The following is a 26,333-nucleotide window of genomic DNA, read 5'->3' on the forward strand; positions in this document are numbered from 1 at the left end:
GTACTCTATTTTTCTTGAATTTAATATAATATACTGTAATATAATAAATGTTATAAATTTATTTTCAACCATTTGAGTTTTATGACTGAGATCACAGAAAGTAATCATCGGTACTCTCTGGTTTAGCCTCCCGTCAGGTAGCTAAGGAAAGCATGGATCAGGAAGGTGTGAGAGTTACACATTTCACAGAGAGAAGGAAGGAGTGTGAGCACATGGACGTCTCCTGTGGGCTCTGAGCTCCACAGGTTCATTCCTTGGCCTTTGCAGTGACTTCCTCGGCACCAATAGCACGAGAGCTATGTCTGCAAGCTATGTCTGCAGTGCCTGATTCTCTCTTTCTTAATGTTTTCTTTTGCTTCATTATGTGGTTTATAAGGCTTAACTCTCTCCTCATTGACAAGGAGAATTCTAAGAGAAATGTCCTTTTTTGTTGTTGTTTTTTTTTTTTTTTGTTTTTTCAGAGTATGAAATAGCTTAAAATTAATGGTTCAAATCTTCACTGTATTGTGACTGTGTATGCCTTGATCTCTGCACAGCAGTCACAATGAGATGAGGCACATAACAAATTCAATATTATAATCATTCAGCAGCCCACAGGGAGACAGAAATAATATCCTAGTTTCATAATCAGGCAATTGAGTCTTAGAGAAGTGAATTAACACTTGTGCATCATGGGGCCAGCCACCTGGTCAAAGAGCTGACCCTTTCAGTGGCTCCTTGTCTCTATTCTGTGTCTTGTAAACCTGCACTGTACTCATGAAACATTTAAGACCTGAGCTCTTTTGTGATAAAAGAGATACAGCGATAAGCCACAGCTTTTGCCTATGAATTTGTATTATGTTGGGAGTTAACAGTTAATTACATCACTCTCTAAATATAATATTTATTATGTAATGTTTATTAAAACATATATTTATGTTACTTACTAACACCTTTTTCTGTGTTGAGAATGACAGCATACTTGATTTTTTTCCTTACTAAAGTATGAACTATTTCAAAGTCAGAAAGAAAACAAGGTATATTTTAAGCTATGTCTAATTAATTTCAAGACATGTTACTTCAGGGAAACTAGATGAATAGGATTCACACACACACACACACACACACACACACACACACACACAAACACAGATTTTTCAAGTCAATCCCTTCAACATTTCAGATTTTATGTGTACAACACACCTAATTAGTGCCATGACCTATATCACCTTGCTAAGTGTGGGAAAAAATAGCTTGTCCATGGATGTTTTTTCATGATTGACAGTAAGGAAAAAGAGGACCAAATGAGCATAAAGGTAACTAGGGAATGTGTGTGTGCATGTGCAGGAGTGTGCATGTGTGGGTGTGTGCAGAGTTAACTATTGTAAGACTGTGCAAATAAGCACTTGATTTCCATGCTATAGATCAGGACAGACAACTGTCTTTAAGAATTCATATGCAAGGCTTGATTCTAAAGGCTTGTATTTGAGTTTGTAAAGGCTATATGATACAGGTGCTAATTCTGCTCAGAGACATTAGTGTGGAGGAGGTGGTGAGAGTCAAGAGAGCAGGCAACTGTTTGCTGGGACTCTGTTTGGCTTAGCTTGCTACTCTGGGCCAATTCTCAGTTTTTAAATGCCTCAAGAAAACTCATCCCATGATATTTCCCAGAAATATTTCCAGATGACCAGAAATCCTGTCCAGTGGTCAAGGTTTTTAACTTGTTAATGATTCCAGTGAATGGCAATTTAGGGCATGCGTAAGTGTTTTGTGATCTGAAATACTCTTGACAGTGTCACTAACATTGCAACCACATGCAATCAGAGGAGTTGGGCATGGGTGGCTTCATGGGTAAGAGCTGACCAGAGGCAGGGAACATCTGGGAGGCCTTACCTGAACCTAGGTGCCATGTGGCTGGGGCTTTGCATCCAGAAGCAAGATGTGGTTCCTGTGATGGTGTCAAGTTCCAGAAGAATTTTGTCTGAGTCAAGCACAGACAACACAGGAAACGTTCTGTTTACCCGACACATGGTGCTCTGTACTCTGCATCATTAAAGTTGGACAGGGTGATTGACTCATGGGGAAGTAGGATGTCTACAGACTTGGGTACAGCTTCAAGGGTATAGCCTATCCATGGTAACCATTTTGTTCTCCATGAAGTACTGAATTAAAAAAAAAAAAGTCATCTGCTTTCATTTCTTTTAACTCAAGAAAGAGGCCAGAAGGAAGGAGGAAATTGCTACTGTGTTGAATGTGATGAAGAACTCTGCATATAGGCACTGGGATTGTCTGGGGGATTGCGTGGCACATGTTTGGGAAATGAGTGCTTGAGCATAAAGCTGAGACTCTACCAGCACAACTATTGAGAAAATAACAAAAATAGGTAACATAAATTATCAGGTAATTTTTAACTTTAGCTAATATAAATTTTAACATAATTGGCAATTTAAAGTACTGCAAGGTGTTTAAACTAATTGGGTAAATCAGTTCCTTCATGAATATGTATGTGTTAACAAATTTGTTGATAAAATGCAGTTAAAAATATGCTTTGAGCTAAAACTATTGAATAAGGTTGTCAAGTTTGCACTGACTTTTAAATGGACATCTGACTGCTTTATATATCAATAGCTGCTATGAATATTCATGGAAGTTTTGTATGGATATTTTATTTATTGTAGGTATGTGTATAGGAGTGGGATTATGAGGCCATCAGATTGTATATATACAAGGATTATACCTATCTGTCTGTCATCTCTCTCTCTCTTTCTCTTTCTCTCTCTCTCTCTCTGTTTGTAGCATACACACAGACACACACAGAAACAGACACACACACACACACACACACACACACACACACACACAGCCTATGTATGTGTAACCATGGAGACCAGAAATGGGTATCAGATTTTGTGGATCCAGAGTTACAGCTGATTGTGAGCTGCCCAATGTAGGTACTGGGAATCAAACTTGGGTTCTTATATCTCTACTTCCCAGGACAAATATTTTAGTATTATTTAATATTAGTTTACATTTGAAATGTACTGTGTATTGTATAAAGCTGAAAAGTATCACCTTTTCCCCAGTGTTGCGGGTGCAGTCTTTTCCCAAGATTATCAGGCTACCTAAGTAAATACATCTTTATGCATAGAAGACACAGGATTTCACAGTAGTTCTCAGTAAAACACACCCTTGTTCAAGGCTTCATGGGGCATTTTGTAAACAGCTTAACACCAGGGGCTAGGCGACTGATTTCCCTGAGTCAGGTTCTTGTCTAGATTAAAACATGTCTGTCTTTCTCAAACTAGCATAACTTTTCTTACCATATCCATGCCTTTGCATGAAGAGAATTATTGGTGAATGTGTGTGTATGTGCTTTATGTGAGTGCTTGTGAGTGTGTGTATGTGTTTCTGTGTGTTTTGTGTGTGTGTGTAAAATGCTAATGGCCATGTTTAGAAGACTTTTACCTGGCAGACTGAAGGTGTTTGCAACTGGCAGAACTGAGTTGCAGCCACAGCCATGTTGCACATTTGTGCCCACTGTGAGACTCCTAAGAGCTTGGTTTCTCAGTGCAGCCTTGACTGTGCCTCTAAGTTTCTCTCCTGTAATCTGTCAGAACCACCATTAAACACTGGAGAGAGAAACTGGACTATAAAGCACTTTTGAGGGTTGTGAGCACATTTTATTTTATCTACAGCATGATATGAAGGGAAAGTTCATGTAATAAATGGAGGTGCTGGCCATGATGTTGTGTGGAACAAGTTGGTACTGACTTTTACTTAGGGACTTACTGGTGGATGCCACTAATACACTTAATTTGGTCTGGAATTTGGTCCCACACTAGTGTCATATTTTCTCTAGGCTCCTGGGCTTCATAATGTTTTTTTTTTTCTTGATTTGTGTATTGCTTCTTTGCTTCCTTGAGTGGGTTTGTGATCAATATACTTGTTGAGTGAAAAACCCCACTAATTTAAATTCCAGTTTCCCAGTGTATTTCTGTAGAATTTCTTGAGAGAAGATATAACATGTGCTTATATTTTAACTCTCCTTGTTAATAATGGAACAGCCTCCATCCACCCCCACAGCCAATAGAAACGGGCAGATATCTACCCGTAGGGTACTGGGTGTCTTGGTACCATTGAGTTAGGATGATGTCTTTTGGTTCACAATCCATCTTTGACAAGATAACAGAATATTTTCTTAAAAAGAAAAAAAAATCTTTGAAATCATCTTCCAACTTCTGGACAATTAAAAATAACCATGGGTTACACATTTTATTAAGGAGGGGAGTCGTAGAGGCTTCCCTTATGTAATGGTAATTAGAGAGGTTTTAGGATCGCCTTATATCATGATTATTTTCTACATCACTTTCATAGCAACATAATCCATCATGTACTTTATATTGATCATATATAAATACTATATTTAGTATTTCACCTTCCTACTTGGAGTAAATGTTCTAAAACACACCAAACACCACAGCTTATACATACTTGCATATCTTAAAACACTCTGAGCTGGGCCTGGTGGCGCACGCCTTTAATCCCAGCACTTGGGAGGCAGAGGCAGGCAGATTTCTGAGTTCGAGGCCAGCCTGGTCTACAAATGAGTTCCAGGATAGCTAGAGCTACACAGAGAAACCCTGTCTCGAAAAAACAAACAAAACAAAACAAAACAAAACAAAACAAAACAAAACAAACAAAACAAAACAAAACAAAAACCACTCTGATCACCAGACATATTTTCCCCCACAAATTAATCAAAGCAGTTAAGGTCCACACTATCATGTCTAATGGTCTTCCAGTGGGCGGGCCCTGCACGCCTGTGCTTCATGCAGATTTGTTAGGTAGATCCTTTCATGAGTATAGGAGAAGCTCAAGGATTGTCTCTATTTGGAGATGGGAATAGAAGACACTCCATCAGTTAGTACTTCAGCTGTAACTTGTAACCTAGGAGTCACAGCCCAAGACCAGGACATTAGGATTTCTTAGGGATTTCGAGACATGGTCTCATTCTCTAGTTGGGCTGTTCTGGAGCTCATTCTGTCATCCTCATTGGTCCAGAACTTACACCAGTTTGCTGACCTTAGCCCCTGAGTACTGGTATTTCGAGCTTGAGGCTGGGTGCTTATAGATTTAAAGGCATTTAAAAAATGTTTGTGCACACATATACATGTGGGCATCTGGCTACATATATGGCAATATGGCTCTCTCTCTCTTTCTCTCTCTCAGTGTGTGTGTGTGTTTTGCACTCATTTAAGGGTGTGGGCGTATGTGCCTATGTGCACTCATGTCAAGGACGGAGAAAGATATTGGATGTCTTCCTTTATTACTTGACACATTTTTGCCTTACCATAGAGTCACTCATGACCATGTTCTTTGTGGGAGTAGTAGACTGGCTGACCTGACCATCACCCTCTTGGGAGTCATCCTTTTATGCTCCATCCCCCAATGCTTGAAATTACAGATGCACACAATTATATCCAGCTTCCTTTGTGGGTGTTCAAGAATCAAATTCCTCTTTCATGCCAAGAAAGGCTTGATACCTGTTGAACCATCCCTCCAGCTCCATGAATAATTTTTTTACATGCTGTATACATTATTTTATTTCTAACTTAAACATGTACTATTATAGCTTGAGTATATATAATGAAATTTCATCTTAAAATAATACCCTGTCTTCTTTCTGTGTCTACTCATCCAGTTTCTACTCTGCTTATGGAGGGAGGTCAGGGCTCAGTATTTGTATTTAAGATAGTGTCAGTCAAACATGTGTACAGTGCCCCTAAGTTACCAAGCACCATAGCTTAGCAATATGTACACTATAATATCTTGATTGTTTCCCTTAGTGATTGTGGGTCTGATATAGAGCTTAGAGCTACTGCGGTTTGCCAGAATCTCACGAAAGTATTGGACCAAACAGGGAGAAAATCTAAATCCATAATCTAAAGTGCTGCTTCTTTGTACTGAACAAGCATCTCTCTTGTATCATTTTAACACTAAAAACTCATTGTCATACCACTGGAAGTCAGTGCTCCTCTGTAGACACTTCCAGATCATCTTAGCATCACGTAATTGGACAAGGATGATATATTTCAATTTACGTGCTTGTTGCCATCTGTGTTAAAACTGCACCAGGGTTTAGTTTTAATCAATGACAGTAAGACAGAAGATGGGAAATGGGTGTTGTAAAACTTAAAGACATAGAAGATACCACTGTATCCAGGCAGGGACATTTAGGGAAGGGACCACTGAGAAGTAGAACAGAGCACAGAGCAGACCATCAGCCACGACTTGATCAGGGTTACTAAGGAATGGAGGTGAGAAAGTCAGGCGGATGCCTTGGCATTGGATATTTGATCTGCCGTCTGTGCAAGGTGTGACCTCATGGGGTCACACTTGCTTGTGACACATCTCACCTGTGGGAGTGAAATGTTTGCTGCTGAAGGCAGAACCAATTGCGTCCACTTTCTTCTTTGTGGTTAGTAAGTCATTGCTCACGTGGCTGTGGCCATAAGCAGAGGAAACTAGGTGGTTTTCTGAATGCTAACATGGAGACCAATAATCTGCCTTCTATCCAGGATTTACAGGGGGCACATATCTCTTATTTCCTCTTTCTCTGTCTCTCCTTGTCTCTTGGTCTCTCTCCCCATTAACATGTTTGTGTGTGTTGTGTTGTTTTGTTTTATTTCCCCCTTTTTTTTTTATGATATGGTCTTTCATTTTAGACCTGGGTATCCTAGAACTCATATGAGGAATCTAATGAGTAAGTATATATACCAGCCTGGCCTTGAACTCAGAGAGATCTACCTGCCTCTGCCGCCCAAGTGCTGGAATTAAAGACTAGCCACAACACTCTGCCTTTAACCACTTTTTCGATGGAAATGAAGTCTACATCAGAGAGAGAGAAACCCTGTGTACTCTGTTTTCTACAGCAAGATTGCTCTACACAACATGCTGTAGGGGAGGCTTCAAGCACCCAAACAAGGTATAGCCATGACAGAATGGAAATGCTCGGTCCTGCCTGTGTGCTTGTGTTTCTTGGTAGAAGCTCAGAGCTTCACATAATAGCACTGACCTGTCAGGACTGATAAATCAGTTTCCTTTCCTCAAGTAAAGGTGGAGGTTTCACCTAGGCAATGAATCTAATGAATAAGGAGGAAGAGTTTCTGGTACTGGGAATGTCATATCTTGGCACCTAGCTCCTGCAAATAGTCTTGGAGCTATTCTTTACTCACCTGCAGATGGGAACTCCCTATTCTGTTGGGCAAGCACATGGTTTGGCTCTGCCTATCAGAGCGTGTAGATTTGGCCACTCTAATGCAGACTTACTGAGATTTTTCATCACTTTACAGTAACTCAGCCTATGACTCAGTTCCTCATATCAGCCTGGCAGGCTTGAACTGCATCAGGATATCATATGCCTTAAGTTGTCTGGTAAAATAACCTTTCCTCACTTATTAAGTGTACAGGTAAATAATTTCCTTGCTTTAAACTACAAAATTAGTGAATGCTCATTGAAATCCAGTCAACATGTAAGAATATTTTAAAACACATTCCTATTACCTTGGAGTAACCGTTCCTGGATTTTTTACCCACAAATATAAAATGTAAAATATTTATTTGCTTTCTTTCAGTCAAAAATTGGATCTCTCTCTCTCTCTTTCTCTCTTTCTCTCTCTCCCTCCCTCCCTCCCTCACTTGATAAATGTGCATATTTTGTTTACACTCTATATCGTTGCTAGATTTAAATGCCAGAATATCAAGTTTTACTGCGTTGGTTTTACAGGCTGCACGATATCTAATGGTATGGATATATCATAATTTATTTGATCTCATTACTTAGAACCTTGGTCTATTCATTTCAAACAAGTAAACGTGTTTGCTTCCCCTCATCGCGGCAACTTCTGATCTGAGGCGTTATGGCATTGCTTTGCCAGGAGGATGCTATTTTTTTTCCAGCCCATTGAGATGATTCCTGTACTTACAAAGCTCACTGGCTCTACAGCCTCCTTCCCCATTACCCTGTACCTTATTTCCATTGTTGTTGCTTGCATAATGGGTTCTTTCAGCAATTACTAGAGATTTTCTTTGTGAGACAAATGCTGAGAGGTGGGGGCCCACAATAATGAGCAACCATTTCCATGCTGAGAGGACATTAAGTCCCAAGTCAGAAGAAGCCAGGCAACATGGAGACACCTTCTAAGGGTGTTTCCCATCCCACAGAAGGGAATGTAAAACATACTGACTGTGACACTAAGGGTAGTTTGTTCTATCAAAGCTCTCACTGGGGGAACTGAAGAGCAAGGATGGAAATGGGGGGGTTGGTACTTGATCTGGGCTTCCAAGCATGGAAGTAGATTTAGTTATGATACAGACCTCGTGGAATGCATTCTAGGTAGAAGGGAGAGTGAGAGACCTGGAAACAGTTAGCATGACAGCACTGTTAGTGTGCCCCATTCATGACCAATGCTTCTTGTTCATGCAACATGAATCTATTTTCACATTAGCAATATGGGGTTCTTATTTCTGTATACTTGGCTTTGTATAGTTTTATTGAAGTCAAAACTTTTAATTTTTATTCTTTTTATTTTAAAAAATTGATTTATTATATTATATATTATTCTAATTTTATGTCAGTTTTCTCTTTGGGCATTTATGTGTGTTCCACAGAGCTCTTGTTGCCCATACATTGAGTGATAAGATGTACCATGAAGATGACCCTTCTTTCAGTAGACAGTAGACTCTGATGTTGCTTCTAAGAATTTCCTATTATGAACAGTACAATTATGAATTTTTGTTTCTGGAGCAGATGTGGAGTTTTCCCAACACCAAGGCAGCTCACAGCTGTTGTGAGACCCTGAACTGCTCCTATTGTCTCTGTCTAGGAGGGTAGTAATTTGTTTCCTATGAAACACATTTTCTTTTGTCTTTAGTCTTACTTGTTTATATTCATTAAATCTTATTTACAGCTTCCTAATTCCTGAGGAATACACTGCCTTATTTTTCAAGTTGGCTTCTATGATTTTAAACTACGTGTTCTTTTTAAAATGTGTTATGGAAGATAGGAACTGAGACCAGAGAAAAGCAGCCATGGTGACCTCACACCCTGTGGGTCTGGCCAGCTGGTTGCTTTCTGTAGTATAGCCTACTCTGCACCAGCATTCATGCATGGGCAGAGAACTCAATGGCAGGGGGCTTTGAGGCTGAGTTTCTCCATGGCTGCTCCTTAACATTTGGGTGGCATAAACATCATTTAGTTATCCTGCAACATTGTTTATGATCTTCATTGTTTAGGAGCTCTTTGACAAGCTATGCACTGTTTCATTACCTCCTTAGGAATTGTATCTTTGAGCAACTCTTTTTGTATTGTCATTAACCTCTACACCATCATTTGGCTTTTAATATTTTGAAATGTAGATGCAAAAATATGTCGGAATTACTTTTAAACCATAATGACCTTTCCTGCAGTATCCACGGTGACCTTTCCACATTCTAGGATAATGAACTGAAGAACACAGTACCTTCTGTTCCCAGCACATATACATGTCACAGCAGAGCGTAATGGGCTAATAATTAGATACTTTGTGGCCACTCAGTTAAGGTCTATTTTGACCTGCTTTTGAAGTCTTACATGTAGGCTATTAGAGATCTGGCAGTTTTCTGTAGATTCTATTGTGAAACTCATTGCAAGTATGATTCATTGACTATAATAAACTGAGCAGGTTCTTTGCCTTGATCTGGAAGGAAGTGCCTAGACCTTCACAAGGAGCTAAGCCGTCAGCTAGAAATCTTGACACCTTTCGGTGCCTTCAAAAAAGTTCATAAGACTTAATGCATGCTGCTGTCTTGGGACCTGTGGATCTATGTTCAGAATAAAAAAGTCTTTGTCTCCACTTGTTTATATCCCAATGTGTTAAATATATTTAATCAAAGATATCAAATGATTGCCAAACATAAATTTTATAGGTCCTTTCAGTATCCTTTTGAAGAGTGACGACAAAGCCATTAGGAAGTATTTTGCTGTCGATGACCAAGTCGCTATGTTTTATCTTATTCTTATTCATTCTCTCAATTGTATTTTTCCTGGCTTCATTTTCCTTCTTTGCAGGTACTGAATATTTTTGTCTATGCCCTTGTGAAATATTTTAATATATCTGTTGTTTATTGGATATGTTTAAAATGGAAGAATAATGTTTTTATATACATATATTATGTGGTTAAATTATGAGGATTGTGACGTCTTTTTAAATAAATCTTTTGTTACAGGTTTTACAACACTCCACAAATCATCAAGCAAGCAGTTTCACATAGTTTAAAATGCTATGAAACAGAGATGTTAACAGCCTCAGGTAGGAGTAAAAAGAAGGTTTAGTTGGCTTGGAAGGTATAGTGAATAAAAGCTGAGTCACAGGAGAAAGCACTGTGAGGAACCTAGAGAAGATTTAAGTCCTAAGAGTCAGCCAGAGCTTTGGCAAGGTCAGTGGATGTAGAAGATCATGTGTATATGTGTGCTTGTGTGTAGCTGGCCTGTAGTGAAGGTGAGAGCTGGAAAAGGAAGTTTCAGGAAGGCTGCACTGGCCAGAGAAAAAGGGATTTTGATGGAGTCAGTGGTTATCGCTTTTGGGAGGCTCCCTGGGGAACTACTGAAGGTTTTTAAGCAACTATAATTCCTTTGTAGTTTTCTCTGGTTGTAGCACCAAAAACCAAAACAAAAAGCATTTTTGAGGACAGGAGTACAAAGCCCAATGATCAATGGCAAGGCTTTCTGCAAACCCAGGGGAGGTCGAAGTGAGAGGGCAGGGTTAACCCAGAAGAGGTTGAAGCAAAAGGGCATTGTAAACTTGAGACTGTAGCCAGGAAGGCGAGCAAAGGGCACTGTTTGGTGCTTATTTGGAACAAGAATGGCAACATTTACTCATGGGTTTGCATATTTGTGGGCATGCTAGAATAATCCAAAATAGGACTCCAACTCTTAAGTGAGAAACTTGGGCAGAAATCTGGGCTAAGGAGAGGAGGAGGTATTAGTGGAGATTTTATAAAACTGCATGTGCTTGATGATTTGTGGGGTGTTTTAAAACCTGTAACAAAAAGATTTATTTAAAAAGAGGTCATAATCTCCATATTTTAACCACATAGTGTATGTATATGAGAACATTATTTTCCATGTTAAACATATCTAATGTTTTAAGTAAGTGTATGTGAAGAAGTGAATAGACAGATTTTGGGCATAGGTTGCCGGATGATAAAAGGCAACTGAGTATTGAGGTGGCCTTTGCAGTGCTGATGGGCTGGCACTCTGAAAGGCCTTAACACAGGTAGGCTAAAGCTTGGTCAGTGAGATCACTGGCTCCAAGATCTGCGAATGATTCTTCAGCTACTTGTCCAAGTTTCATTGCCAGTGTATGAAATGAGGACCAGACATTTACGACAGCAGCAAGGCAGGAGGCATACTAACTAAAACTTCATTGACTTATGTCTCCATGTGTAGAAAGTAAGAAAGGGTGAAAGTATACATACTATAAAGTTATTTACAGGAAATACATATATAAATTCCATTGACAAACCTATTTTGTAATTTAATAGATATTATTAATCATTAGCTACTAGGATCTTTGTTTTTATTATAATCTTACTAATTTTCACTTTATAACATGTTTTATGCATACTTTCTGGGCACACTTGCCACACATATATTAATGTCATTAAGTTCTGACTATGTTTTGACAGATAGGATTGTAACAAATTCAAGTACGCATGTGTCAACTTTCTATGTCTGGTGTCAGGTAGGCACAGTGACCATCCCAGGTAGAATTTGAAAATATCAAGTAAGAAAACTTTTTCACTAACTAGTCTACAGGCTTTTCTAAGTGCACTAGAGGTCTGATCTTATCTCATTACATTTCATGATATTTATATTTCAACCTAGAATAATTACCTTAATAAAGTTACTCTGCCTTGAATGGTAATGTCTCTTCTTTGTTCTTGTTTTTTCATGTGGTTCTGATGAATGATGAGAACTGGAATAACTTATCTAGACCCCAAGGGCTTTTGTGCGTGGCCATAGTTCCCTTCTGTTCTCACAGTTCCAGGCCCCTGAGAACTCCTCTTTTCAGCTCGTCTGCCTATAATAATCCCTTCATCCCTTTGACCATTAACTGGAAAATTATGACATTTAGAAAGGACATTTCTCAAAACCATGGGAATTCATGTATTTGGACCAGATGTTAAGAGAATTTTAATAGGGGATCAAACATCTGTGACAATGAATGGCAGAGCCATGGAAGAAAGGGATGCATGCAAAGCATTTTAATAGCAGCATAGGCATCCTGACAGTGGTAGTGTGCATTGCATCCACACACTCAGCCCTCAGACGCTGAATGAGTTCAGAAACTTCACAGCCTGGCTTGAAAATGAGGCTGAGAGTAGTAATTGTAACTTTGGATGACAAAGTCTATAGCAGAAATAAGTGCTAATTTACTTAGGTAGATGTGGGAAGGGGTAGAAAAAAAATCCAAGAATGGCTACCAAGACATGATGCTTACGAATTGGATCTAGAGGAAGTAATATCGAGAAAACCAGAAGAAACAGAGAAGCAAGGCTAGGGTTTAGAAAGACAAAAGAATGGGAGTGGTCAGTGGGTCCCTGGATTATGATGCCTGAATACATATGTTCTTGTCTATCATAAATAACAGGTGTGACAGAGACAGTCCATAAAGAGGAGGGAGGGGACACTGTGGCCAGGAAGTGCACCATCACTTATAGGAAGGCTTACATACAGTTTCAGATAAAGTAAAGAGAGAGGGAGATTAAGGTACTGTGGATCCCAGGGAAGGGGGTGTTAGGAAGGTCTCTGCATCGGGCGCATCACCAGGGCCCAGTTACATAAGATCACTGCATGTGCCAGTCAAACAGAGACTAGTGCTGTTGAACCCACGAGGGTCTTTTTCTCCCAGATGTGGCAGTCTGTTCTTGCTTGTTCTTATAAAGAATACACATAGTGATTGTCAGGAGAAGGTGCTGTCCCTGTGTGGCCTGTGACCTGTAATATTGCACTACTAAGAGTCACTTACAGCATGACTACTGTAATGGGCCATATGATTTTCTTGCCTTGGAAAAGGAAGCCGCGTAAGTCCTTTAGAAATTGTGCATATGGCTATGTTGCCTGAAGTCTCCATTACTTAAGTATATTTTTTTCTCAGAAAACGCTCTTGTTGGTCTAGCTAACAGAAGCAGAATGGATGAACTTTCACTTAGTTCTAAAACCTGCTGACAGATAAAATTAATATTGTCTTTGAGCAAATAATAATTTTATCTAATGGACTCCATTTATTTTTATCATTCCTCGGGGCAATCTAGAGCTAAACAGGGGGAAGGAAGCAAGAGCGTAATAACAATTCCATTTGAAGAGACGTATAAAATAAGGTCACTGGAGCTGAACTATTATTGAAATGTATTAAGTAGTTTAATGTTTTCTTTTCCCCATTTTATACTATAAGGTTATTTTATATAGCCATAAAATTCCTCCTCACCGGAGTTCATATATGGTGGAACTCTCTGGATAACAGTCTGTTCCTATTCAATAGCTGAGGGTGGCAGCCGGTTGTCTTTCTCTGTATAAGTCTGATAAGTGTTTTTAGGTTAACATATTCTTAAAAATCATTTCACTAATCATGTATGGAAAATTGCTTTAGGCTGAACCTTGACAGTTAGGGTGCATGTATTAAAACAATACAAAAGTGTTTGATATTTTTGTTCAATGTACATAAAAATTGAAGGTTTAATGTGTCATGGCCAACCTGATTCCCCCTTTATGGTCAACAAAGCACATGGAAGCTTTAATTTAATCTCCATGCATTTCTCTAATAATAGTGTCCAGTCATGATTTTGGATACATGTCAGGATAGCTATCTGGCTGGAACACTATGTTAACTTAGTGTTATGGCTTTACCAACTCTTCATTGAATTCCATTTTTTTGCTGAGTATCTAGAATATCGGGTATAGCAGCAAAGAGAAAGCAGGGAGCCACTTGGTACCTTCCTGCCTGTGCTGAGCATGCAAGGCTTGAGTTTCCTGGATCATTTTTACCTGTTGCTCTGAACTTTCACTTCAATCTTGTCTAAAACAGCACAGCTTCTGTCTTGGTCTCCATTCAAAGGAATCCCTCCTTGGCGGATCTAGTTTGAACTTTTGTTTTATATTTACCAATGTGCACCCTAATAGTTCTATACTAAAAAGGTGAATATGAAATGTAAGAAATAAATTTTTACCTGTTTGACAACCGTAAACCCTGCCTGAGATTACTGAGTCCTTTCTGCCCTCAGCCCAGCCCTGGTGCACGGAACCACAGAACAACATCTTTGAATTTTGCTGCCTGGATTAACAATGCCCTGAGAGTACATCTCCTCTCTGGGCCTGTGGTTCACCTCATTGTATTTACGCTGCAGACATGACTGAAGTGACTCAGTCCATTATAGACTCAAACAGAAAGGCCAACTTAATCTGCACGAAGCCAGGGGTCTGCAGGTCCCGTTTGGACATGACTTACTACTCACATCTGACCTTACATACGTTATGGAATGTGGTTAAAGTCTGGCTTTGTCAGCTTCAAAGGGAGTGGCTAGGCAGGTGTTTTATGAAATCTCCTTTGACTATCCAACTCCTGGGAGTGACTAATTCATTAATTGTTTCATGTGGACCAGAGGGCTAAGCAGACTCACAGTGTGACTCTCAGTGGCAAGCCAATGCTGAGTCATTTCTGATAACTGAAGATTAGCTCTGTTTCTTCTGACTGCTCAAAGCAGCACATTCTGTATGCAGGAGCACATGAACTTGGCATCCAGACAATGAGTTCAAACCATAGCTTGTGATAAAAAGAAATAGAACGGTAGACACCTAAACATTATGAGACTATCCATATAAGTCTTTGATGAAAAGTAGTTAAGTGTCAGGCACTGGAGTTGTTAAGATAAGGTTCTAGGTAGGAGCTGCCAGGCTGGCTGAAGCATGTACTTGCTGTGTCTGGAAATAGACAACTGCTTTCTCCTTGACCAGTGGATAACCTAATCTGAGGTAAGAGCCATGGCATCAGTAACATACAAACTAGACTGCAATGTTTCCCGTGAGTTGCTCCAGAGAGGGTGAAAGCTAGGAGGCTTTTCTGGATGCATGGTTGAGATGGAGTTTGCAGGGACTTGGTGATTGGTAAAAGGTGCAGAAGTTTTTGAAGGGCTCAAAGAAGCAGGAGAGGAATTCAGAGGGTTTGGGACAGGGCAGGCTCTTTCCCTGACATCAGGTCCAAATTGGATGCAGAGCATGGTCTGGGGCGTGGATCAGGATGGTGCATGATGGGTGGCTCACCCAATCCCCCTGAACATTGCCAAGGAATGGAACGACTGATTGAGATATGGCCACTTAAGCAGTGTTCTCTGTCCCCCTTTATAAATCTGCTTCTTTGTGTGTCTGAGCTGACAGGATCTGAAGCTTGCAGTTAGGTGGTATGAGTACGGCCAGAACTTCCTGCATCAGCTTCAGCGTTCTGGTGACAGGATTGCTGTATTCCAGGCGAGTTTGGGGCATGGCTTTGAGTCCTTGCAGAGGCCACCTTTCTGGATCAGCTCACTCCCTTGACTTACTTGTCCTTCTGCCGGTGCAACCGTGGATGCCATTGTGTAAGGCAAAGAAGGCTTTGTGTCTCTGAGTCCTGTCAGAACATCTGAATATATCTAATTTTACAGTACAGCTTGGAAGCCATGCAGCCTCCCCTGGAAGGATGTACATTAAGCTTGCGCTGGATCTGTTTTTATTAATAACTGGTTAGCTACCACTCCCTGAGGAAAGCTCCCCGGGTAAGCTTTCATTCTTTTGATTCCTTTTTGATCTGACAGCATTTTTTATTTTCTAAAAGGAACAGTTATTTTCCTGTCCCCCACGTCTATTCAGCTGCAGTGTGGGTGAGATTTGGAAATGTTATTTATCGCACAAACACTTCTATCCAGAGCCGTGCTTATTTAGATCCAGCTTATAGAGCGATCCTCCCACACAAGGAAACCAAAGGAAAACTTGAGGGATTTTGAAGTAAATTCTCCAAAATGCGTAGATGTCACAGTCCAGGTTTGCCTTCTATAAAGCATCATCATCACAACAAAGCCGTTTTTATTAAGTTGCTTAGAATAATATATTCTATATTGTGGGGCTGGTGGGATGTATCAGAGGGGGGAAAACGTTGGTGACACTGATTCTTTAAAAAGGCTTTCAAAATAAAGTTCTTAAAATGCAGCAAATAGTTATAATTAACATGGTTTTCAGTTTTACTGACAAAGTAAAATTTCAAAATCATTTCAGTAAGTGATGCAGTAGTACACACTCACATGGACATGTATGTAAGTATATTTTATATAATGATGATAGCTCAAGTTCTAAGGAAAGAAAGACTTTGACAAATGTAAATGAAGGACTTCCAGCAAGGTACCCCTTTTGGCAATGCCTGGAAGTGGGTTTTGTTTGTTTGTTGTTGTTTGTTTACTTGTTTTCGTAAAGATAGATAGAGATGTGTGATGTTGGATAATGGGCCTAGCTGCCCTGGACCAATAATCACCTTGTTGCAATGTTAGTAGCACTAACACTGAGTACTCTGCAATAGAACTTCAATTGCTGAGGCAAGAAAGTCCGTGCCTCCTTAAGATATGTGATTTCAGCCATTAAGAAGAAAGACCTACCTGCTACTCACTGTTGTGCCTGAAGAGCGGCATCTCTATGATGAAGGCTCAGAAAACTCAAGCATCTGCATGAATGTCTTTGTCACTTTACCCCAGAGACATTCACAGGGAAAAAAATGGTAACATTATATTCTGAAAATTAAACCGTAAAGAGAACCTCATTGACAGTGCTTCTGAGGTTTCCTGTGGCAAGCGTGTCATCTCCTCAGGTCATCCCAGAATCCATGTTCCATTTAGCTCCAGTCTCTATGACATTTTCCTAGCTCCCCAAGTCCCAGACAGTGCAGCCACTTGCGCTGTCCTTAGTCTCCTCCTTTCATAGGAGAGATTTTAAGGATCAGATTAGCACAGTTAAGATTTGTTATAAGCAAAGGATGCTGGTAGATACGGTAGATATTCATGGCCTGCTTCATTTGATGCTGGTTGAATAGTGACTATTCCCATGGCAGGTGTATAAAAGGCTTGGCCCTCTACCTATGGCAATAATGGAGAATAGCAGAATTTTTAGGAGGTAGGACCTAAGAGAAGGAAGTTAAATGCTGGTATATGTCCTCAAGAGGATATTAGTACCTGGCTCCTTGAAAGTTCGTTGTCTAGGCTGTCATGGAGTCAGAAGTCCCCTCTGTCACCAGCTAATGAGGTGTGCTGATGTCATAGACTGAAAGCAGTCAAGCTGAGTGATCAGACTGGAAACCACTGAGTCAAAAATAGTCTTTCCTTTTGTGTGAATATTATTGCAGATATTTTTGTCCCAATAACAGGCACCTGACTAATCTAGTAGTTAACAGTATTCTCTGTTGGCTCCATTTTGGAGGTAAAAATGGCAGCACTCTGTGGAGTTTGCACTCTGAAAGTTTAGTAGTGATACTGTTTTGGGTGGCAGGCATGGATATAATTGCTGGCATCACACCTATCATGTAGTTAGGATGAACTGGGGTTGGGACCACTTGCATCTCTTCTTGGTTTATCTTACCGTTAGGTTGGATTTGTTTTCATTTAGAGCTGAGAGATCTCTATGCAACCCTTCTAGAGCAGCCAGTATATCATTGGTCTTAACAGAACCAAGCCATATCTATGCAATCTCTTTTTCTTTTCTCCTCTTTTCTTTTCTTTTCTTTTCTTTTCTTTTCTTTTCTTTTCTTTTCTTTTCTTTTCTTTTCTTTTCTTTCCTTTCCTTTCCTTTCCTTTCCTTTCCTTTCTTTTTTCTTTTTCCTTTCCTTTCCTTTTTCCTTTTTCCTTTTCCTTTTCCCTTTTCCCTTCCCTTCCCTCTTCCCTACCCTTCCCTTTTTCCTTTCCTTTCCTTTCCTTTACAATAATTTTTTTTGCATACATTATATTCTTACCATGATTCCCCTTCCCTCTATGCCTCCCAGTTCCTCCCTACCTCCCTCTCCCTGATCCATATCTACCCCCTTTCTGTATCTGGCTAAAAACCAAGCAGGTTTCTAAGGGCTAAAAATAGCATACAAGGTAGAAAATAAAATCAAAATAGGACAAAACAGACTGAAGGAAGAGAGCCCAAGAAAAGACACAAAAATAGATATAGATGCAGAAACCTACTGCTTTGCACATTCAGGAAACCCATCATATACATGCAAAACCCATAGCATCAAAAAGGAAAGTGAAAATAAAAATTATTTTAAAAAAATCACTGACCCAGAATTATGAGACAAGGAACTCCCAAAGATACCTCTGATTTTGTTTACTCTTGGCTGTCTACCATTGGCATGGAACCCACCCCTAAGAATAGTTTGTTTTCCCAGTGAGACCCTGACTGACTTAGAGTTTCCATTGCTGTGAAGAGACTCCATGAATAAAGTAACTCTTATAAAGGACAACATTTAATTGGGGCTGGTTCATAGGTTAAGTCCATTATTATCAAGGCTGGAAACATGGCAGCATTCAGGCAGGCATGGTGCTGTAGAAGGAGCTGAGAGTTCTACATCTTGTTCCAAAGAGAACTAAGAGGACTATCTATTCCCCAGGCAGCTAGGAGGAGGGTCTCAATGCCCACTCCCACAGTGACACAATGCCTCCACAAGGCCACAACTATTCCAACAAGGCTACACCTCCTAATAGTGCCACTCCCTGGGCCAAACAACTACAGACCACCTTGAAGAAAACTAATTTTTCACTTGCAAGTGGTTATCAATTGGAGATAGCTCTGGGTTGGGACATGGGCATGTGTACAAGTCTCCTTTTAGCCTTAAGACTCCCTTTCGTGCAGACCTGTGAAGGCCCTGTGAAGACTGCCTTAGTTCCTGTGACTCACATGCACATTGATCTTGGTGATTTAAAGGGTCTTTTTTTTTCCCTTGGCATTCTCCAACCTCTCTGTTTCTTATATTCTTTCTGCTTCTTCTTCATTGTGGTTCCCTGAGGTCAGGGGGCATGGATTTGATGGAGACATCCTGTTGGAGGGCAGAGAGTTTCTAGGTCTCTTACACTCTGCATGTTGTCTGGCTGCGGATCTCTGCATGTGTTCCCCACTATTGCAGGAGGAAGCTTCTCTGATGATAGTTGAACAAAGTACTGATTGATGGGTAGAACAGCATGTCAAGCTTTGTGCCAGCATCACACTAGCATGTCTTACAAGTAGGAGACCATTGTAGATCGAAGGGTTTGTAGCTAGGTTGGCACTTGTGTTTTTTCTCCTTTTACAGGGATCAGAGTATTTCCTGGTCCCAAGTACACTAGCCTGTAGATGTGAAGTTCTAGACAGGCGCTGGCTTGATCTCTCTGTGTTCAGTGAGTTGTGTAGTCGCTCTCAGTTTGTGGAGAGCAACTTACAGACTTGACAGCAGCCTGGGTTGTTTGTATGTTTCTATGGGACCATCTTGGGGAAAAACACAATTATTTGTAACCCACTCTTGTTACTGAAGTGTCATTTGTTGAAAAGATAGGTCCAATTGTGGCCATGTCTTCATTATTGGGCAATTTAATTCAGAATTTAGGAGGCTTCTTCTACATTAGGTTTCCATATGACCCCTGAAGTGGCTCTTCTTTGTAGCTGTCCCTCCCTATATTCCCTCCTCTGTCCCCCTCATTTCTACACTTCCCCATTTGGCACTCTTGGTCCAGTTAATCCTTCTCAGCCATCCATCACTATCTGTCCTCTATCTTCTTCCTAGGGAGATGTGTTCTTCTTCCCAGTTACTTACTCTGTATCTGACCTCTAAGATTTTACAGATTGTAACTTGCCTATCCTTATCTTAATTGCTAACATCCAATATAAGCAAATGCATACTGTGTTTGTCTTTCTGTGTCTGGGTTACCTCATTCAGAATGAGGATCCTAGTTCCATCTATTTACCTGAATTTTATGATTTCATTTTCTGAAGATGGAGTAATATTCCATTGTGTAAGTGTACTACTTTTTAAAATCCATTTCTTCTTTTAGGAACATCTAGGTTGCTTCCAGTTTCTGGTTATTACGAATGTAGCAATGATGAACATGGTTGAACAAGTGTCTCTGAAGTAGGATGAAGCATCCTTTGGCTATATGCCCAAGAGTGGTATAGATGGATTGTGAGGAAAACTGATTCCTATCTTTCTGAGGAATTGCTATGCTGACTTCAATAGTGGTTGTGTGTGTCTGTATTCCCTCCAGCAATGCATGAGTGTCCTCTTATGCCACATTCCTGCCTTCACAAGCTGTCACTTGCTTTATTGATCTTGGCCATTTTAACCAGTGTAAGACAAAATCTCCAAGATGTTTTGATTTGCTTTTCTCTGATAACTAAAGATGAACATTGCTTTAAATACTTCTCAGCTATTTTAGCTTTATCTTTTAGTCACTGTTTAGATGTGTACCCCATTTGAAAATTGGGTTATGTTTTCTTCATGTTCAGTTGATATATATATATATATATATATATATATATATATATATATAGTATTAGCCCTCTATCTCTGTATAGTTGGTAAAATCGATTTCCCACTCTGCAGCTTCCCTCTTTTTCCAAACAATGATTTCCTTTACTGTGAGAAGGCTTCTCAGTTTCATGAGGTCCCATTTATTAACTGTTGATCTTGGTTCCTGTGCTAATGATGTTCTCTTCAGTAAGTCTGTGCAATAGTTCATGGATATTCCCTATGCTTACCTGCATCAGGTTCAGTGTATCTGGTCTTATGTTGAAGTCTGTGATCCATTGGTAGTTGAATTTTGTTCAGGGTGGTAAGTTTTTTCAGATTCTTACATGCAGCCATTCAGTTTGACCAGCATTGTGTCTTTGTGATGCTGTTTTTGTTCCAGTGTGTATTTCTGACTTCTGTATCAAAAATCAGGTGCCATAGGTGTGTGGATTTCTGTCTTGGTCTTTGATTTGATTCCTTTCAACACCATGTCTGTTTTTGATTAGGACCATGTTGTTTCATTACTATAGCTGAAAATTGTCTTTCCAAAGTCTCTAAAGAATTATGCTATAATTTTGAAGGGGATTGCATTATCTGCCAACCTGTAAACATGGGAGATCTTTTCATCTTCTGATATCTTCTTAAATATTTTAAATTTTTATGATATAACATGCCTTATACTTGCTTGGTTAAAGTTACCCCAATATATTTTTTATTTTTTGAGGTGATTGAGAAAGGTGTTTTACCCATGATTCCTATCTCCGTCATTTGTCATTTGTATATAGAAGGCTATGGATTTTTCTGAGGAAAGTTTGCATCCTTTTACTTTTCTGAAAGTATTTATCAGTGATGAATAGTTTCCTGGTAGAATTTTCAGGATCACTTATGTATACTATCATATACTCTGCAAATACATTTTTTCTGATGCTTTCCTTCTACTTTTATCTTCTTGGACTCACTCAGTTGTATTATTGGTTGAAGTGGTTTAAGACTTCAAGCACAAAATTGAGTAGGTGTTTAACAAGTAGACATTTTACTTAACCAGACAACTGAACCTACTACAAGAGAAATCAGGCAATAGCCTTTACCTCATTGACACAGGAATGTCTTATTCCTGATTTTAGTAATAGCTTTAGTTTCTCTCCATTTCAGGATGACAATGGACTTCTAAACTCCCTTTATTTTGTTGAGGTATATTCCTTGTATCTCCAGTTTCTCCAGGGCTTTTTTTTTTTTTATCATGAATGGGGGTTGGATTTTGTCAAAGGCATCTCTGCTTCTAATGAGCTGATCATGTGTTTTTTGTGTTTCACTTTCTTTATAGGATGATTTACATTTTTTGATTTATGTATGTGGAACCATCCTTGTATCTCTGGGGTGAAGCCTGCATGAAAATGATGATCTTTTTTGATATGTTATTAGATTTTGTTTGCAAGTATTTAATTGAGCGTTTTTGCACCTATGGTCATAAGGGAAAATGGTCTGTAATTCTTTCTTTACTAGATCCTTTCATGGTTTAGATATCTGGGTAAGTATAGCCTCATTAAATGAATTTGGCAATATTCCTTCTGTTTCTGTTTTGTTAAATAATTTGATAAGCATTGGGATTAACTCTTCTTTGAAAGTCTGTTAAAAAAAAAAAACTGTGCTGAAATCATTTGGCCCTGGGCTATTATTGGTTAGGAAAGTTAATCACTGCTTGTCTTTCACTAGTAATCATGGTCTTTTTACATTAATCATTTGATCTTGATTGAACTTTGACAGGTGGCATGTCTCAAGAAAATTATCCATTGTTTTAATATTTTTCCAATTTGGTGGCATACAGGTTTTTAAAATATGTTCTTACAATTTGCTGGTATTTGTTGGTATACACCCTCTTTCATATCTAATGTTGTTAATTTGTTTCTTTTCTCTCTTTTAGTTAATTTAGCTAAGGATTTGTCAATCTTACTGATTTTCTGGAAGAACCAAGTCTTTGTTTTGTGGATTCCATGTATTGTTTTTGTTTGTTTCAATTATTTAGATTTAATACCTGTTTGATTATTTATTGCCTTTTCCTCCCTTTAGGTATGATTTTTCCTTTTTCTAGACCTTTCAGATGTGCTGTTATGTTACAAGTATGAGATCTTTCCAAATCCTTCACGGATGCACTTAGTCCTATAAACTTGTATGTTCTGTTTTCAGGTTGATTCAATTCTAGAAATGTTTTACTTTCTCTCTTGTCCTATTTTTCATTCATTAGTGAGTTGTTCCACGAGTTTGTAAGCTTTATGTTGTTTCATTTATTGTGGCTCTCCAACTTTAATCGACAGTAGTCAGATAGATTGCAAGGTGTTATTTCAATTTTCTTGTATCTGTTTCTGAGACTTGCCTATTGGCATGATTAGGGTAGCATTGAAATCTCCTCAATGTGTGAGGGTCAGGTCAGTGCGTGATGTCATCTGTATTAGTGTTTCTTTTATGAGCTTGGTGCACATATGCCTGACACAGAGGTGAAGGATTTCAGTATCTTCTTGGTGTGTTCTTCCTTTGGTAAGTTTGGAGTGTCCTCTCCAAGTGCTATGGATTAGTTTTGTTTTGAAGTTTATTTGTTCAGATATTAAAGTGGCTACACAGGTTTGGTTGCTAGGTCAATTTACCTAGAGAGTTATCAATAATAGCCATTGTCTGTTGGTTCCTGTTATTTTTGTTACCATAACCTTTTCTACTTTTTGTTTTGATTGTAGGTATGGAATTATTATTCTCTCTCTCTCTCTCTCTCTCTCTCTCTCTCTCTCTCTCTCTCTCTCTCTCTCCTATGGTTTATCTCTTATGTGGATATTTTCCTCTAGTGCCTTCTATGCAGATGGATTTGTTTTTGTCTTGGAATGTCTTTCTTTCTACATTTATTGTGATTGGAAATTTTGCTGGTTATAGTAGTTTGGTCTGGCATCTGTGGTCTCTTAGAGTTTGTAAAACTCCATATAGGCTCCATTGAGAAGTCAGGCATTTTTCTAATAAGCCATCCTTCATATGCTACTTGAGATTCTGTCTTCCATCCCTTATATTCTGTTGGGGAGCCTTGCCTCTTAGACTCCTGTTTGAGATACTATTTTATTTCCTGATTCCCTCAGTTTGAGTTTTCTTTATTGATTATACCTCCCCTTTTAGCTGTTATAGTAATTTCCTTCCACTTTTTGTGTTTTCATAGATTTCTTTAATGGATTTATGCATTTACCCTTTGAGGGCCTCTATTATATTCATAAAGGCCATTTTAGGGTCCTATTCTTGTGCTTCAGCTCTGCTGCTTTTCTAAGAGCCTACAGAGTAGGTTTGCTGGGCTCTAGTGGGAACATGTTGTCCTGGTTACTGACTTTGTTTTTACATTGGTGTCTAGGCTTCTGGATTTGGGATGGTTGTATTTGTAGGTGCTTGTGTCTGGTCCTTTCTTTACTTGGTGGGCATTTTGTTTTTTAGTTTCTGTTGCCCTCTCTGATTATTAGGAAAGTGTGGTCCTTGGCTTCTGTGCTACCTGGTAGGGAATGCTTCTGGAATTCTGATTGGTATGTCCATGGGGGATTCGAGGTAAACAAAGTTTTCATGTGAGTTGGGAGCTGATACTTAGGAATGGGAAGGGCCTAGCAGGGGGTCCACAGGAGGGAGGAAATCTGGGATATTCCACCCCATCTGCTTACTTCTCTGAGAATGTGGGCAGAAGGAAAGGAGAGGCCACAGCATGCAGTAGGCTGGCTACAGAGCTGGTAGTGGGAATGGAATAGGAATATGGAGGCACTAAGGGCGAAAGATCTGTAAGTTACTTACCTGTTTCATGGACCTACTTGCTTCTCTGGCAGGCTTGGCTGGAGAGCTCCCAGGTAGTTCCTTTTGGAATTGAGGGCTGAGACAAAGGAATGAATGGGGAGAAAGGTTGAAGGAGAAGATCTGTGTGATCTCCTTGGAGAGGGGATCAGGCAGGAAGGAGAGTCCAAAGCAGGTGTTCTGCTAAAAAACAAAACAAGGAAACAAAACAAAATAAAACGGGTGTGACTGGGGCATTGCATTTGGAGGCTGGGAAGGGGAGGCAAACATTTGCAATCAGGCCACCCTCTTCCCTGACCTGTGTGGCCTGAGGGTTCCCAGGGAGTGTCTGCTGCTATCGTTGGCTGGGATAAGGAGAGGAGTGGGGGAAGGGAAGGCTGGAGGGGGGAAAGATCAATCTCTGTGATATGCTAGAGATTAGGGCAGAAAGGGAAGGGGTGCTGCAAGTGGTCTGCTACAGAGATGAATGTGTGTGACTGGGGATTGGATTTTGATAGGTGAAAAATCTTCAGTTAAGGCTACCTAACTCCCTGTACTGTGTGGTTAGCAAGTTCCCAGGGAATGCTTCCTCAGTCATGTGTATTTTAAGATCCATCCATTGATGACATTTTATGGCTTCAATCTCACAGCAGGAGGAGAATGGAAGTTATGCTTTCACAGAGGAGTTCTAGACTGCTGTTTAATGGGAAAAAACATACTTTTAATATTTTAACTCAAGAAAACTCAGCAGCTATGAACCTGTATATATTACAATGCTGTGTGTCTGAGGAATCTTCAGTGGTGGGACAGATATCCATTCCCACCCCCACCCCCAATCTCTTTACCTCTTCCTCCCCTGGAAGCCCTTTCCTTACTGCTTTCTTTGGTTTATAGTCCCTTCATTTGCTTCTTGCTCTGCCTGAGCATTTCATCCAATGAGAACTCCTAGAATCTTTTACATTATTGTGGACCTTAACCTTTGACCTGCTTTGGGACTCTTCATCTTAGTCTCACTGCTATGCTTCTTTGTATCTGTGCCCCCATTGCTGCTAACCGATACTCTAAGGCTTGCCTCTTCTCAACTAAGTTGCTTGGCTCCTTTACGTATTTATACATGCGTGTAGCTATGTGTGTGGTTGACATTCAGTAAACAATGGTGAATGAGAAACACTCAGTTCTGGTTACTTTTATCAACTCCAAAGTTTAGCTCCTTCACATTTTCTAGTGCTTGAAGTTCTGATCATCAATTATTTAGTCAGCAGAAATTCCTATTTATTTGACTAAACACTTTTAGACATTTACATTAGATAGACTACTGACTTGATGTATTCCTCTACATCTAAATATTATTATCTATTATAATATCATATATATTATATGTAATTGTTGTATATAATATAAATCTTATAATATGTGTAATATATATCATAATATAAAAATATCCTTGTTTTTTAAGGATGAAACCTTTTCTCACTTCATTAACTAATTTCTTTATTCTAGTACCTTCTCATTTCAAATGTTTCTGTCTCTTCTCTCATATACCACTTCTCTAGTCCTTTTTTATTTCTGTATATACTTACTTATTTGACAGTCTTTCATTATGCAGTCCATGCTGGTATTGACCTCAGAATCCTTTGGCCAAGCTTCCCAAGTGCTCAGCTGCCAGGCAGGGACCACCTTCACCATCCCCTCTTAAATCTTCAATCTCTTCTCCACACTTAACTTTCTCAGAAGACAGACTGTACTTAATTACCAGTGGGTGCATCCTTTTTCCTCCCTTGTAAAATAATCTCAGAAATTGGGTGATTGCTCCAGGAAAATAAATTATTTTTGCTGGAAGCTAGAAGTCTGAAGTCAAGGGGCGGTGATGGAAGAGACTCTCTCTGCTGCATCATCCACCGTGGCATGCACACCACAGCAAGGTGATGTTAACAAGAGCATGAGGGAAGAGAGCCCAGGAGGCAGCAGGGGCCTCTCCAGCAGGCCACTCTCAGAGTAAGCAATCCC

At 39.6% G+C, this 26,333-nt stretch overlaps 1 protein-coding gene across 3 annotated transcripts in view; it reads left to right on the plus strand.

Moving 5' to 3' along the window:
- Positions 1–26,333, plus strand: part of Sema5a (semaphorin 5A) — a 437,549-nt gene that overhangs the window by 133,639 nt on the left and 277,577 nt on the right. Inside the window, exon 1 of one of the 3 annotated variants that reach the window (XM_029469705.1) lies at positions 14,729–15,049. The exons of 1 other annotated variant lie outside the window; for it this stretch is intronic. The gene's annotated coding sequence lies outside the window, so the exon portion shown is untranslated. Of the gene's footprint in view, positions 1–14,728; positions 15,050–15,499; positions 15,826–26,333 lie in introns of those variants that run through there. One more of the 3 variants, XM_029469704.1, reaches the window with a different exon arrangement.

This window comes from Mus caroli, chromosome 15, assembly GCF_900094665.2.
Source record: "Mus caroli chromosome 15, CAROLI_EIJ_v1.1, whole genome shotgun sequence".
In the NCBI taxonomy this organism is placed as follows: domain Eukaryota; kingdom Metazoa; phylum Chordata; class Mammalia; order Rodentia; family Muridae; genus Mus; species Mus caroli.